Source organism: Cebus imitator, unplaced genomic scaffold, assembly GCF_001604975.1.
Source record: "Cebus imitator isolate Cc_AM_T3 unplaced genomic scaffold, Cebus_imitator-1.0 Scaffold85, whole genome shotgun sequence".
Taxonomy (NCBI): Eukaryota; Metazoa; Chordata; class Mammalia; order Primates; family Cebidae; genus Cebus; species Cebus imitator.
In genome coordinates this window covers 4,577,222-4,594,322 of record NW_016107400.1, presented here as the reverse complement: position 1 = coordinate 4,594,322, position 17,101 = coordinate 4,577,222, and the positions used below count along the sequence as shown (strand labels likewise).

General features: G+C 40.6%; 1 protein-coding gene and 1 pseudogene across 1 annotated transcript in view; one reads left to right on the top strand and one right to left on the bottom strand.

The window, feature by feature from the left end:
• Nucleotides 1-17,101, bottom strand: part of MOSMO (modulator of smoothened) — an 81,002-nt gene that overhangs the window by 36,980 nt on the left and 26,921 nt on the right. The gene's annotated exons all lie outside the window — the stretch shown is intronic.
• Nucleotides 6,064-9,677, top strand: LOC108308499 (annotated as a pseudogene).

Sequence of the window (17,101 nt, the reverse complement as noted above, 5' to 3'; positions counted from 1 at the left end):
GAGCACTTTCCCTTCCTTCAGCTTCTGACTGCCTATCTTTCACGGGTACTTAACGAACTATTTGCAGTCCTAACTCTGTCTCGGTATCATCTTCCCAGAGGACCTGACACAACTGCCATTCTAAAAAACCTTCAAGTGCATATACCTTTCTGCTTAGCAATTTCATTTTTACATATGCAATCCAGAGAAAAACCTGCATAGGGAAAAAGAAACAGGTACAAAGATGTTCCCTGCACTATTGCTTTTAACAGTGAAAAACCTAAATACCTATCAATAAGGAATGGTTAAATAAATTATGGTGCATAAACAGCACAGAATACTAAACGGAAATAATTCTGTGCATATTGAAGTGGAAAGATCTCTAACACATGAGAAAAAAAGCAAACCACAGAATAGTATAGATCATGAGATCCATTTATTAAATATATATATGTATTTCTGTAAGTCTACATATTTATAAATATATAGGAAACTGATAGTAGTTCTGGAAAGGAATGATACAGGGAAGCAGTGAGAAAGGTAGGGATGAGTGAGTCCGATATTTTAACTTTTCATTTTAAAATTTAGAATGCATTAACTTACAGTCAATCCTCATTATTCAGGGATTCCATACTTGCAAATATGCCTACTCACTAAAATTTATTTGCAAGCTCCAAATCAATAGTTCTGGCACTTTTGTGGTCATCTGAGGACATGATGATATGTAGAGTGGCAAAAAGTTTGAGTCACATGACAGCCATGTTCCCAGATGCAGCTGAGCATGGCGATGGGCAGTAAGTGCATGTCTTTTTGGTGGTCTCTTCAGTGCCATGTCTTTCACATTTTTACTTTTTACTGATGATTTCACTGTTTAAAATGGCCCCAGTTATAGCGCTGAAGGGCCGTTTGGTGTTCCTAAGTGCAAGAAGGATGTAATGTCCCTTTCAGAGAAAATATGTATGTTAGGGAAACTTCATTCAGGCATGAGTTATAGTGCCTGTGGCACAATACTGTTGACAGACATTATTGTACAGTATTATTAACATATAATATTAATGTAACGGAATCAATATGTATTAAATAATATGTCCTAAAACAAAGACAAACATATATCGAGGTTATGTATTGATCAGCTGATGAAATGTGACCAGAGACCTGCAGGAACCTAACCCTGTTTATTTCCCCTAGGGACAATGATCCAGTATTCACTAATTCAGTATTTGCAGTGACCTTATAGAACATAACCCACATGAGAAGTGACTATTATTACTAAAGTTTAAAAAACACAAAAAAAAACTATGTTGGCCAGAACAATAGCTCTAGCCTTTAAATAGAGCAATAAAGCCATCGATAGAGGTCGAAGTGTTCCTTTAGCTCTACTTGCACTCAAATCCCCATCCCTCGGTTGCCTGCTTTTCATGGTGATGACATGGCCATTTAAATATCTCTGAACTCAAATTTTTCTTGATAAGGTGCCCAAAGAGAATTAAAGAAATCAAAATGAGTTACCACTGACACCTGAATTCATTCAAAAAGACTTGCAATTTTTTTCCATAAATTACCCATAAATATTTTAGAATATTTTATGGATCCGTAAATGATCCATAGAATATTTGGATTAATTATACTTACAGTTGAGCATCCCAAAATCCAAAAATCCACATGTGGCTACTGGATAAATAAAATATACTATACAATTATTATTTTAAAACAGTAATTAAAGCCTTTTAAACTGACTGCCACCCTTTTGGCATAGGAAATCGTTTTAAGATATGCAAAAAGCAAATTTTTATTTTCAGGACCCAATATCTAATCATTTTTCTCAGTTCCCAAATATTTTACTATCCATCAAGGCCAAGAGCCAACACTGATAACACATTTTATTTGTAAAGACCATGGCGATCTAGCCCCAACATTGTCTTTCTGTGTCTTTCCTACTCCTATAAAGTCACATCAGAAAATGCCACATTTTTCTAAAACATCCAAACTTTACACTATACGTGTTAGAATCTTGATTGTGTATAAAAAACTATAGGGAAGAACTCAATCTTTCCTTTCAGTTGGTTATATTATTGCTTTTTCTTTTCTTTTCTTTCTTTTTTTTTTTTTTTTTTTTTTTAAAATTTTTTTTTTTTTTCTTTTTTTTTTTTTTTTTTTTTTTTTTTTTAGAGACAGAGTCTCACTGTCACCCAGGCTGGATCATAGCTCATCGTAGCCTCAAACTCCTGGGCTCAAGTGGTCCTCCTACCTCATCCTCCCAAGCAGCTAAGACTTGGACAAGCCTGACCCAAGTGTGTACCACCACATCCATCTACTTAAAAAAAATTTTTTTTTTTTTTTAAAAGCAATGGGATTACCCTATGATGGTTTCTAATTCCTGGCCTCAAGTGATCCTTCTGCCTCAGCCTCCCAAGTAGCTGGGATTAAAGACACAAGCTACCATGCCTGGCCCACTACTAACATTTCGGACCAAATAATTATTTGTTGTTGGGGTTGTCTTGGGCACTTCAGGATGTGTAGCAGCATCCTGGCCTCTACCCAATAAGTCAGTAGCACTCTCTCTCTCTAATAGTTATGATGATCAACATGTCTTAAGACATTGCCAAATGTCCCTGGGAGACAAGGTGGCCAATACTGTCCCTGGTTGAGAATCCCTGCTCTAGAAACGGGACTACTTTCAATACTTCCTTTTATTCATAGAAATGATCAGACCTAACCAATCGTATTTACCTGGAAGTTGTCTCTAAAACACTGGAACTATTTTTTTTTTTTTTTTAGTTTAACATTTTAAAGTAGTGCTGTTAATTCTTTTTTACAGTTCTATCTCTAGCTTTAGAATAGCTTAAGAGCAGCCATTACCTTAAGTCCAATGGAACTAATAAAGTGTGCTATTTAAAGACCACAAGGCAGAATGTTGACAGAGGAACCCAGGCAGGATCCAATTCAATTAACTCCACTTGCTCTAGCTTAAGAAGGGTTTTGCTTTTAATTTCCAAAATTAAAGTCAGTTTTTAAATGATACTTCCACAGAGTGCTTACTTTCCAAGGTGAGCTCTGCAACCACAACATGGATGCAACAGCCACGATAATGAAGAGTGTGTGGTAATACCGCAGGAATAGATACATTAGTCAACAATAGGGAATTGAACACCCCAATAGGGCTAGTATATATAAGATGGTATTACAAATCAGAAGGAAGGGATTATTCAATAAACTGTTTTAGGTAACTGACTTAACACTTATAAAAGAATTAAGATTCCTACTTGATACCATGCACCAAAATAAGATGGCAGATAAAGTAATATAAAAATTAAAATCATTCTAGGAAAACATTCTAGTTGACTTCGTCGTCTTAGGAATAGAGAAAACCTTGCTAGGTATACATACAAAGTCAGACTATAAAGAAAAATACCATAATTTAAACGTAAACTATAAGCTCTGTGTAATACACATAAAGGGGTAATCTTTATATATGATACCTTTCAAATCAACATGAAACCTAACAAAAAAATTGAAAAATGGAGAAAAATATGAACAAGCAATTCATATAGGATGGCATACAGAACATCAAAAGTATATACATTTTAAAAAGTTCAGTCTTCTAGTAACCAAAGAAATAAAAACCCCCACCCTGGGCAACATAGCAAGACCCTGTCTCGATAAAAGGATTTTTAATTAGCCAGGCATGGGGGCACATACCTGTAATCCCACTTACTTGAAAGGCTGAGGTGAGAGGAGCACCTGAGCCCAGGAGATCAAGGTTATAGTGAGTTATGATCATGCCATGGCACAGCCTGGGCTATAGTATGGGACACTGTTGGTTTTTTTAAAGCAAACCAAGAAAACAGTTCTATATTTTGACTATTAATTTGGCAAAAACTACAAACAAAAACAAGAAAAACAGATTGGGGAGTTCGGCAAAACACTCTCCAGTAAAAACATGAATTTCTATATGTAATTCCTCCGCGCAATTTGGCAACATATATTAGAACCATTAAAATGTTAATATCCTCCCACCCAGTGTATATAAGAATTTAGAATATAGTAGCAATAGCATCAAGAAATATCAGGGGAGAAAAAGGTTAATGAAGAACACTGGGGCAAATGGTTATAGTTAGGAAAACATAAAGCTAGATACTTATTTCAAGTTATGGACAAAAATAAATTCGAGATGCTTTACAAAGCTAAACATAAAAAAGGGAACTATAAACGCAGAGTAAGAAAGTCCTTTCAATGTAAGAAAGAAAACCCTGAGCCCATAAAGAAAAAAACTGACCCACAAAATTTTAAACATCTTTGTCAAAAGAAACCATAAATAATACTGAAAAATAAATTTGAAAAACAACGTGAGACTGGGAGAAAATACTTACAACCATGTAACAATTTAATATGTAGAATATATTAATAGGTATCAAACATTAATAAGAAAAAGATTAAAAACCTCAAGTATACAAAAGATTATGGGGCCAATAACATGAAAAGATGTTCAACTTAAGAAATGCAAATTAAAACAAAATATCATTTTGGGGCCAAATTGTCAAAAGCTAAAAAGATTTATACTATTCAGCACTGGAAAAGATATGGAGAAATGAATATACTTTTACACATTATTGAAAGGGTTGGAAGAAAAACCGGTGCACCTTTTGGGAGAGCCGTCTGTAATAATAATAATAGCGGCAGCAGCATCAGTTAACCCTTCTACAGCGTTAACGTATCCCAGATACCATCCTAAGTCTTTTGTATACAGCAGCTCATTTCATCTGTCCACAACTCTATGATGGAGGTACTATTATTTCTCCACTTTACAGATGTACAGATAAAGAACTTGAGGCACACAGATGTAGAGTAACATCTTTCTTTTTTTTTTTTTTTTTTTTTTTNAAAGTCTGGCTTTATTGCCCAGGCTGGAGTACAGTGGCATGATCTTGGCTCACTGCAACCTCCACCTCCTGAGCTCAAGCGATCCCCCCACATCGGCCTCCTGAGTAGCTGGGACTACAGGCATGCACCACCTTGCCTGGCTAACTCTTGTGTATTTTTTATAGAGATGGGGTTTTGCTATGTTGCCCAGGCTGGCCTTGAACACATGAGCTCAAGCGATCTGCCCACCTTGACCTCCAAAAGTGTTGGGATTACATGTGTGAGCCACTGCATCCAGCCTATTATTGCTATCATATGTAAGCTTATCATATAATGCAGAATAATTTGCTAAACTGAAAAGTTATTCTTAACATGAGGACCCATGAAAGGCAGCACAGAATAGTGGTTAGGAGACAGTACGCTCTACAGCAAGTCTGCCTGGGGCTCTGCCACTTACTAGCTCTGCAACCTTGGGCAAGTTACTTATCTTTTCCCTACCTTATTTTCTTCATCTGTGAAATGGAGATAGTAAGCAGTACAGGTTGAGTATCCCTTATCCAAAATGATCGGGACCAGAAATGTTTCAGATATCAGGATTTTTCATATTTTAGAATATCTGCATTAATTACACTTATGGTTGAGCAATCCAGATCCAAAAATCTAAAATCCAAAATGCTTCAGTGAGCATTCCCTTTGAGCATCATGTCAGCGCTCAAAAAGTTTTAGATTCTGGAGCATTTTGGATTTGGGATGCTCAATTGTACCTACTTCACAGGGTTCTTGGGAAGATTAATTTATTCTTGTAGGAAGCTTAGGAACAATCCCTGGCACACAGAAGTACTTAATAAATTAGTTATTATTAATGTTGAGAGGTTGTACGAACAATGCAAACAAAACACTTCTGGGTACCTAACTTGGGGGAACAGGTAAACATGTATTCCTTCAGTGGGTAGTACTCCACATGGCTATTATCTATACTACTTTTACATATGGTATGCTTTGGCTCTGTCCTCATCCATCTTGAATTGTAGCTCCCATAATTCCCACATGTTGTGGGATGAACCTGGTGGGAGATAATTGAATCATGGGGGCAGGGGTTCCCCCCCCATACTGTTCTCATGGTAGTAAGTCTCATGAGATCTGGTGGTTTTATAAGGGGTTTCCCCTTTTGCCTGGCTGTCTCATTCTCTCTTGCCTGCGCCATATAAGACCTGCCTTTTGCCTTCTGCCATGATTGTGAGGCTTTCCCAGCCACATGGAACTGTGAGTCCATTAAACCTCTTTTTCTTCATAAGTTATCCAGTCTTAAGCAGCAGCTTTTCCGCTCCTTCTGGAATCTCTCCCTGGTTCAGCCTGACTGCCTGCACTCCTGCCTCCACCATGTCCATCAGGGTGACCCAGAAGTCCTACAGGGTGTCCACCTCTGGCCCTGGGGCCTTCGGCAGCCGCTCCTTCACGAGTGGGCCCAGTGCCCGCTCGAGCTCCTCGAGCTTCTCCCGAGTGAGCAGCACTGGGTTCCGCGGTGGCCTGCGTGCAGGCTATGCTGGGGCCAGCGGCATAGGCATGGGAGGCATCACCGCCGTCACCATCAACCAGAGCCTGCTGAACCCCATTAAGCTGGACGTGGACCCCAACATCCAGGCCGTGCGTACCCAGGAGAAGGAGCAGATCAAGACCCTCAACAACAAATTTGCTTCCTTCATCGACAAGGTGCGGTTCCTGGAGCAACAGAACAAGATGCTGGAGACCAAGTGGAGCCTCCTGCAGCTGCAGCAAACAGCTAGGAGCAACATGGACAACATGTTTGAGAGCTACATCAACAACCTGAGGTGGCAGCTGGAGACTCTGGGCCAGGAGAAGCTGAAGCTGGAGGCAGAGCTTGGCAACATGCAGGGGCTGGTGGAGGACTTCAAGACCAAGTATGAGGAAGAGATCAATAAGCGTACAGAGATGGAGAATGAATTTGTCCTCATCAAGAAGGATGTGGATGAAGCTTACATGAACAAGGTAGAGCTGGAGTCTCACCTGAAAGGACTGACTGAGGAGATCAACTTCCTCAGGCAGCTGTATGAAGAGAAGATCTGGGAGCTGCAGTCCCAGATCTCGACACCTCTGTGGTGCTGTCCATGGACAACAGCCGCTCCCTGGACATGGATAGCATCATCGCTGAGGTCAACGCGCAATACGAGGAGATCGCCAATCGCAGCCGGGCTGAGGCAGGGAGCGTATACCAGATCAAGTATGAGGAGCTGCAGAAGCTGGCTGGGAAGCACGGGGATGACCTGCGGCGTAAGACTGAGATCTCCGAGATGAACCGGAACATCAGCCTGCTCCAGGCCGAGATGGAGGGCCACAAAGGCCGGAGGGCTTCCCTGGAGGCCGCCATTATAGATGCTGAGCATCGCGGGGAGTAGGCACTCAAGGATGCTCGTGCCAAGCAGCAGCAGCTGGAGGACGCCCTGCAGAAGGCCAGGCAGGACATGGCACGGCAGCTGCGTGACTACCAGGAGATGATGAACGTCAAACTGGCCCTGGACATCGAGATCGCCACCTACCACAAGCTACTGGAGGGCAAGGAGAGCCGGCTGGAGTCTGGGAGGCAGAACATGAGTATCCGCACGAAGACCACCAGCGGCCATGCAGGTGGTCTGAGCTCTGTCTATGGGGACCTCACAAGCCCCGGCCTCAGCTACAGCCTGGGCTCCAGCTTTGGCTCTGGCGCAGGCTCCACCTTCAGCCGCACCAGCTCCACCAAGGCCGTGGTTGTGAAGAAGATTGAGACCCGCGATGGGAGGCTGGTGTCCGAGTCCTCTGACGTCCAGCCCAAGTGAACAGCTGCAACAGCCCCTCCCAGCCTGCCCCTCCTGAGGCTGCCCCAGAGCCCGGGAGGGAGGTTGCCGTGCAAGGGAGCACAGGGAACGGGAAACCCACCCGACGCTCAGCCCTAGCCCTCAGCCCATCCGCGGGGAGTTTACTGCCTGGGGACCCCCCTTGCCCATGCCTTCAGCTGCAAAACAATTCAGTTGGCTTTTTTTTTTTTTCAGCTAGCTCGGAAAAAAAAAAAAAAAATTATTCAGTCTTGGGTATGTCTTTATCAGCAGCATGAAAATGAACTAATCCAACATAATTGACACTTCAGAATTTCTCAAACCTGCCTAAACTGATATTTAAGACAAGTCTCTATGATTATAAATTCAACTGCTGATATACAGAACTACGTAGACTTTATCAGATTCTGTACCTAAGACCTAAAAGTAACAACTCAGCTTTCTCTATGGCTGGAAGGGATAAACTATTTTGTCTTGAATCAAGACATAATTTTTCATTTCTCTAGATGGAAAAGTATACTATGTCAGTCCTGTTTAATTTAATTAAGTAATTCAAATTTTTCAGAACACAGTAGGCTTTCTTTGGGATGCCTAACAAAATGGCTGGAATAAAAGAGATGCTCAGTAAATATTCATTGATCAAATATAGGAAGATGAGGCAAGAGTGTGTGAATAGCTGGATGACAGATAAGCATCCATGTGAGCATTGTAAGATATTTAAGGAAAAATAATCCCTATGTATGTCAAATGATAATTATGTCAGAAATGAAAATATACTGCTGTGTCTAAGACTAAAATACTAGGTACCATCAGAATTTAATGAAAACAAAGCAGAAAATTTTTAAATTCCTGCTATTCATAATGCTTATGTGTCCTCATGAAGAATATACAGTTTCTTTTTTTCTTCTTCTTCTTTGAAGACGAGGTTTCACCATATTGGTCAGGCTGATCTTGAACTCCCAATCTCAGGTGATCCGCCTGCCTTGGCCTCCAAAGTGCTTGGATTACAGGCGTGGGCCACCATGCCTGGCCAGAATATACAGTTTCTATGTGTCATGCTAGCAACCCAATGGCCTAAGATAGTTAAAAGATCACAGAAATAGATGAAAAATTTTCCATATGTTAAATTCCCAATGCTGCATGTCTTTAATTATTGATCTTTACAGGGCAAGAAGTTGCTCTCAATTATAAATTGCTTAGTCCATAGTCCTAGCATTAATTCATGCATAAAAATAAAAGTAGCTGGACAGTATCTCACCAAGTGAAGCATGATATAAAAAGGTATATATACCCATACTGGGTGTGGAATATATATATATATATATATATATATATATATATATTCAACTGCTGATATACAGAACTACATATATATATATATATGTATATATATATTATATATATACACCTATACTGGGTGTGGAATAAGACAGTTGTGAGTCTGACTTTCAGGTCTCCAGCTTCTTTCCCCTATGACCTGAGGCACTTCAGGCATCTGAGCCTCAGTTTCCCCACTGTAAATTGGGAGATTCTATTATCTATCTCAGAGTTGATGAATATATTAAGAGTAGAATAACAGCACAGTGCCCAAGTAGTCCGCCCCCTCTTCATCTGAACTGACTCCCATTTATGCAAACCTGGAGAAAGCTCACCAGCTTGGTTTCCTTTGCCCTAATCCAGCATACTGAATTCACTTGGTGGTAATAGAGCACTGGGTGGTAACTTCTGGTGCCCATGTGAACCTATATACCTTCAACAGGGCTGAACTTAGAAAAAATAGTTCGTGAAATGAATGGCAAGCATTACATGCCTTGTAATCAAAATCGATAAAAATTTAAACAGTATGGAAAGAACAAATGTAAATATGTTCTAGCAAATCAAAGGAAGTATCTTTTGAGTTGAAAGGTAACTTTTAGATTTTACACAGCAAATATATGAAGTTCATTATTCTAGGAAGTGGCATAGGCTGAAAGCATCAAAAAAGGTTTACGTAAACTCCAGATGATGGAGCCAGGATGAATTATCAGAAGATACATGTTTTTAGGACTATTCCTTGCCTAGAAAAGTGTCAAGTAACTGCCGACTGGGCTCACCAAAAACTCATGCCACCTACTTAGCAGAACCCTAATGCTGCTCAGTGATGATTATGTTCATCCTTTGTTGACTGTTGCAGCCCCCACAGCAGCTGTTCCAAACCTCTTCACACTCTTAAGAGTTCTCTCTAATCTGCCCAAAGTAGATAACCTTTATTCCCACTCAAAAAATCAAGGTCATACAAATGAAGCAAACCTTACTTGCCCTCCTCCACCTGAAAATCTCCTGGAAACTCAGTTCCTAACATCTCAAAATTTCTCTTACAGAATCTCCTTTTTCTGTTTGTTTTAAAGAAGATGAACTGGCCAGGCACAGTGGCTCACACCTGTAATCCTAGCACTTTGGGAGGTCAAGGTGGAATGATTGCTCGAGGCCCAGAGTTCAAGACCTAGCTGGGCAACAAACATAGTGAGAGCTTGTCTCTACAAAACTAAAAATAGAAGAATTAGGCAGGCAGGGTGGTCTGTGCCTGTAGTCCCAGCTACTCAGGAAGCTGAGGGGGGAGGACTGCTTGAGCCCAGTTCAAGGCTGCAGTGAGCCATGACTGAGCAAGTGCACCCCAGCCTGGGCAACAAAGTGAGGCCCTGTTTCCAAAATTAAAAAATAAAGAAGATGAACTTCCTCTCTTTCCTGAAGCTTAACTCTATACCTTTGTTTTTAAAAATCTAATTCCCTTCTCAGCCATTGATTTTTACTTCCATTATTACCTGAACCAGTGTTAGTCAAAGTATGGTCTAAATACTTAACTATGTCAGAATCTCCTGGGTGCAGGTTGTGGGGGGAGGTGGTGATCATTATTATTTGTTACAAAAATGTCCTGCTCTGCAGACCTGCTGAATCGGATTCTAAGTGGTGCTAGCAATCTGCATTTTAAACAAAATCCTCATGTTATTCTTGTGCACATTAAAAACTGACAATTGTCTTAGGCTACAGATCTTCTTGCTCTTTCTCCAACTCCAAACCATGCTTCTGTATTTAAAAAAAAAAAAAAAAAAAAAAGGTAAACTAAGCTTCCCTTAAATGATTCCACCTCAGATTGCCACAGTGCCTCTCTCATTGGCTCTGTGGGTGAAATTTATCTCACTGTCCACTCGTTCTTCACACCCTTTGTAATATGACTTTCACTTCATTACTGTATTTAAATTGTTCTTTCCCAGATCATGTCCTCTAAATCTCTAAATCCAAACATCTTCCCTAATCCTCATTTTCTTCAGTTTTCTGAAGCATGTAATATTTGTAGCTATCTCCACCCTTCCTAGAACTAAATGTCTTTACTTACTTTTTTTTTTTGGACATGGAGTCTCGCTCTCCTGCTCAGGTTCGAGTGCAGTGGTGCAATCTTGACTCACTGCAACCTCCGCCTCCACGGGTCAAGCCATTCTCCTGCTCCAGCCTCCCGAGTAGCTGGGATTACAGGCGTGTCTTTACTTACTTGTAATAATCCTACTGTTTGTCAATCTCTAGGGCTGCACCTTTTCTGTCGAATGTTGTAAATCCCAAGGCCCTTTATTCTTTCTAGAATTTAAGTCTTCCTCTTCATCTACTTAGATGTTCTATTGTTGCTTTAAACATACAATGCATCTTACATGTAACCTTCTGACTTACCCCATTTTGTTTCATTCATTCTTCAGGTATATACTGCCTATCAGTGTATGCCAGGCACTGTTTGTTCTAAATCTTTGTCATAAAAAGTGATTAAAGGAACTGAAGGCAGATACTTTCAATGACAATACTGCCACTGCATCAATCACCCAGTTTGGAAATCTTGGAAAACATTCTTATTGCCTGCTTATTATGCCCTCTAATATGCCAAAAATCATCCTTCTTTGTAATTTTTAAAATACTTTTAAGTTCAGGGGTACATGTGCAGGTTTGTTACATAGGTAAACTTGTGGTAGGGGATTTGTTGTACAGATTTCATCATCCAGGTATTAAGTCCAATACCTATTAGTTATGGCCCTAGTGTGTTCTGTTCCCCTCTATATGTCTATGTGTTCTCATCATTTAGCTTCCACTTATAGGTGAGAACATGAGGTATTTGGTTTTCAATTTTTCTTATTTGTTCCTTCTGTTTCCATTGTTGTCATCATTTTTATCCAGATCTTTTGTGTTCTAATGTTGAAATTATTCTAATAATTTAACTAGTCTCTCTCTTTCCAGTCCCTATTATATTTCATTCATTCAATAAACAGATCCAATGCCTTCTATGTGCTAGGCACTGTTCTGGGTGCTGAGATATAGCAGTAGTAAGACGGACAATATTCCTTTTCTCATGAAGCATGTATTCTAGTGAAGAGAGCCAGTAAAAAAGTGAACAAATTAATACAAAAGGTGATTGCAGAGTCATAAATGCCATAAGAAAAATGATATAGGGTAAGGCATCAGAGAGGAGGAGGGAGTGCTGCTATCTTAGATTCAGGATGGTTACAGAAGGCCTCTCTAAAGAGGTGATATCCAGCTGAGACATAGATCCTACCATACTACTTACAAATTCATATTTCCAAAACACCATTTTAAGGTTATCTACTGGCTCATGAACTTTTTTTTTTTTGGTAAGAGACAAGGACTCATTATGTTCACCGGGCTGGTTTTGAACTCCTGACCTCAAGCAACCCTCCTACCTTGGCCTCCCAAAATACTGTGATTACATACATGAATGAGCCACCATGCCCAGTGAAGTTCTACTCATGAACTTTTACAGGTACCCTACTAATGATAAGACAAAGGCCAAAATTCCAAACCTAACTTTCCAAACTAATTTTCTAAAAAATTCCTTACAGATTCTGCTTCAACTAACATTACTGAGTGGTTAAAGGCTGTGTCAGGCATAGTGCCTGGCATTTTTTCCTCAAAAGATACCCAGCTGAAAATTTCTAACAAGTATTATAATTTCCTTTTTATAGATGAAAAGGAAAGAAACTTGCCTAAGGTCACTTAGCTTATGAGGGACAGAGCTAGGTCACAAATAATGTTAAAAACTGCTACTTACTGCCATTTATCATGTATCAAACTATGTGTTAAAGAGTTTACTTGCCTCATTTAATTCCCATCACTAAGAATAGATGATTATGATAATTAGAAAACTGATGATTCAGTATGATTATTGTTAGGAAACTGAAGCTTAGAGAAGGTTAAGTAGTCTACCTATGTCACTAAGGAGTCAAGATTAGACCGGATACCTGACTTCAATGTCTATTAAGAGCACTATGCATAGTTCATTCATTCATTCATAGTTCATTCTCCCAGGTTACGTGGGACAAATCCCAGCTTTGGATGAACACAATGGTCTCCTTTTCCACATCTCCACCCAGACCACTGAACTCTGCTGGAAAAAAGTTCATAACTGTAAGACTGACATCATTAAAACATTTATGCTTTATGGGCCCAACTAGGCCCTCATTACAACCCAGAAACTTTTTTTTTTTTCTTTAGCCAGCTCTCTCTTATTCTCTACAGTAGTGATTTCAACCTTTTTAAAAAAACTCTTTTCAAAACTTTCTACCAGCATTATCACTCCCATTTCACTCCTAGCAAGTGACCCTTCCTGTTATCTCACAGAGAAAATATAAGCCATCGGAAGTAGACTCCCTCAGCTTTCTACCACATCTGTAAACTAAGTTCATCTTCATTGGTCCTCACTTCATTTTCTCTTGTCACACAAAAAAGTGTTTCTTGTCCCCTAAAATCTATCCCTCTGGTATGCCCTACCACTCTGGTACTATCAGGGTCCTTGATCTATCAATTCTGGTGCATTATCAATCCCTCCCTCTCTACTGGCTCCTTCTCATATGGATGTTGACTAACCTCACTCTCCCTTGCATAGGCAAATTTCCATCTTCACTGTTCTCTTACTCTCCCTACTAGCTATTTCTCAACCCGTTGTGAATGGGCCTCCTACTTTACTACTTCACTGAAGCGTCTCTCACCAAGGTTATTAACAATCACCTTACGACCAATGTACTTTTCAATTTGATCTTGTTATACTGTGAAAATAAATATTAGGTTTTCATCAGATTTCCCAACACAGCTCCTGAGATCCTTGGGATCTCTAGAGTGATGAGAGTTTCTTTTGTAGCTAAGGAGACAGCTGGTGGCTGGCAGCCCCTACGTAGCTTCAGGATGGAGGATAGTTGTGGGAAAGACCAAGGCATGATTAGAAGGCTGGGACTTTCAGCCAACCTCCAGGTAAGGGAGAGGGGCTAAAGGTTGAACTGCATGCCAATGGCCAAGGATTTAATCAATCATGCCTATGTAATGAAGTTTCCACAAAATCCCAAAAGAATTGGGCTCAAAGAGCTTCCTGGAGGGTGGTATGCCAGAAGAAGGCACAGAAGTTCTGCACTTCTTCCCACATGCCTTGCCCTGTTCAGCTCTTCATCTGTATTCTTGCAGTATCCTTTATAATAAACCAGTAAAGGTAAGTAAGTGTTTCTCTGAGCTCTGTGAGCTGTCCTAGCAAATTAGTTAAACCTGAGGAAGAGGTCACAGGAAAGCTGATTTCTAATCAATTGATCAGAAGCACAGGTAAAACAACCTGGCGCTTGCAACTGGCTTAGGAGTAGGGGGCAGCTGTAGGTTTCATCCCTCAATCTATGGGATCTGATGCTATTTGCAGGTAGATAGGGTCAAAACTGAGTTGAATTACAGGACACCCAGCTGATACCTGCTGGAGAACTGCTAGGTGAGTGTGGGGAAAACACACACTTGGTCACAGAAGTTTTCTGTGTCGTGAGAGCATAGTTGGAGAAACTGATCTTATACCTTAATTCCTTTTTGGCCAAAACAGCAAACCACTTCTTTCTTATTGAAAACACGTTTTCCTGTGGCTTCTATAATATCAAATTTTTGTTTGGTTTTCCTTTTTAGAGACCAGGTCTCATTCTGTCACCCAGGCTGGAGTGCAGTGGTGTGATCAATAGTTCATTGCAACCTTGAATTCCTGGGCTCAAGCAATCCTCCCACCTCAGCCTTTCGAGTAGCTGGGACTATAGGCACGAGCCGACATGCCCAGCTGGTTTTCCTCTTGAGTCTAGCTTTTTCTCAGCATTCTTAAAATGCTGGTGACCTTCAGGGTTCTGTCCTGGGTTCTCTAGTTTCTCCTTCCTCTTCTTACTCTCGCTGGAAAATATTCCTGCAATAGCTTCTAAAATCAATCATATGCTGATGACTTTTCATTCTGTGTCTCCAATCCCAGTCTAATTTATGAGTTTCCAATTCATACATTCACCCGCCCATTAGGCACATTCTCTGGTTTGACAACCTCCTCAAATTCAAAATATTAAATTCAGGATTCATATTAAAATGGCCTCCTACTGCCCTTACAATGGAGTCCAAATTCTTAACATAGTATAAAAGGCCCTTCAGAAAACAGTTTGGCAGTTTCTTAAATACTAATTTTGTGGCTGGGTACAGTGGCTCACACCTGTAATTCCAGTGCTTTGGGAGGCCAAGTGGGGGTGGGGAAGTATCTTGATGCCAGGAGTTGGAGATCAGCCTAGGCAACACAGTGAGATGCTGTCTCTACAAAACATTTAAAACGTAGCTGGGCATGGTAGTGTAGTCCGAGCTACTCACGGGGCTGAGACAGAAGCATCACTTGAACACAAAAGTTACAGGCTACAATTAGCTATGATTGAACCACTGTACTCCAGCCTGGGTGACACAGCAAAACTCTGCCACTAAAAAAACGCTAAAAACCAAAAAACAAATAAAAATTTTAGGCCAGGCCCAGTGGCTCATGCTTGTAATCCCAGCACTTTGGGAGGCTGAGGCAGGAGGATCTCTCGAGCCCAGGAGTTTGTGACTAGCCTGTGCAACATGGGGAGACCCTGTCTCTACAAAAATACAAAATAGCCAGGTGTGGCAGTGTGCACCTATAGTTCCCAGATACTTGAAAGGCTGAGGTGAGCCATGACCAGGTCACTGCACTCTAGCCTGGGAAACAGAACAAGGCCCTGTCTCAATAAATAAATAAATAAATAAATAAATAAATAAATAAAAATTAAAAGACAAAGATTTCTACTTTTCCAACTTCTATTTGACAATATGCTGGAGGTTCTAGCTAAAGCAATTAAGTACAAAAGCAAATCCTTTAAAACATTATTAGAACTAGTGAGTTTAGAAAGGCTGCAGGATACAAGATCAACATATGAAATTAGTTGTATTCCTGTACACTAGCAAGGAGCAATCCAAAAACTAGAAGGTAATGTATTTATAACATAACAGCAAGCAAAAGCCACAAAATGTAACAACCACCACCAAAATTAAAACAAAAAACAACAAACAAACAAAAAAACACCCAAAACAAGAAACCTAGGAATACATTTAACAAAGTATGTAACTTCTGATTTCCAGTCAGGCATGTAAGGAGGTTACAGGTTGTCATCTTCATCCACAGAACAAGAAAAATGCTGAACAAAACGAGTATAAACAACTTTCTTAAATTCATCAGAGAACTGAGGGCACAGCGCAAACCACTGCCTGCAAAATTGGAGACAGAAACAGACACAGAAAGTCACAAGTTACAGGGGCAGAAACCTGAAGGAAGGTAGGAAAGCCTAACCTGTAACAGGAATTTCTGAGGCTCAGTGTGATTAAATCTGAGTTAAAAACCCCAGAGGGGCCAAGGCTTGAGCAAGGAGAGGGAGGGCATATTTTTGTGTTTTATCTCTAGGAGCTCTACGAGGTTCTCACAGTGAAGATTGAAAAAAAAAAATTCCCCTCCTGCTTCTAGCAGGGGAAAGGGGAAAGAAGTCATTTTGAAATAAGCCTAGAGCATACTGTTCTTAACAAGGCCTGCCTGAAAAAAAACTGTTTCACCAGAGCTGAACGGAATACCCAACTCTAGCCCTCTCTAGCTTTCCTGTCTCACCTAAGTGAGGCAGGGGACCAAGAAGCACTTGTGAAGGTCACAGCCCAGGGCACAGGCTCACTCAAAGGCTGAGATCTCCTCACAGGATTATAGAATTCTTCCCCTCCTCGAGTACCTTACTGTCACATTGACAGGGCTCCTGTATGATCAAAGGGGAATATAACTCAAAGAACAGCAGCTCTTAGGCCTTATTTAAGAAGATTAGGCCAGGCACTGTGGCTCACACCTGTAATCCCAGCACTTTGGGAGGTGAAGGAGGGCAGATCACCTGAGGCCAGGAGTTCAAGACCAGCCTGGGCATCATGACAAAACCCCATCTCTACAAAAAAATACAAGAAAATTTAGCTGGGTGTGGTGGCACGTGCCTGTAGTCCCAGCTACCTGGAAGGCTGAGGTGGGAGGATCACCTGAGACTGGGCAACCACTGTACTCTAGCCTGGGCAACACAGTGAGACTCTGTCTCAAAAAA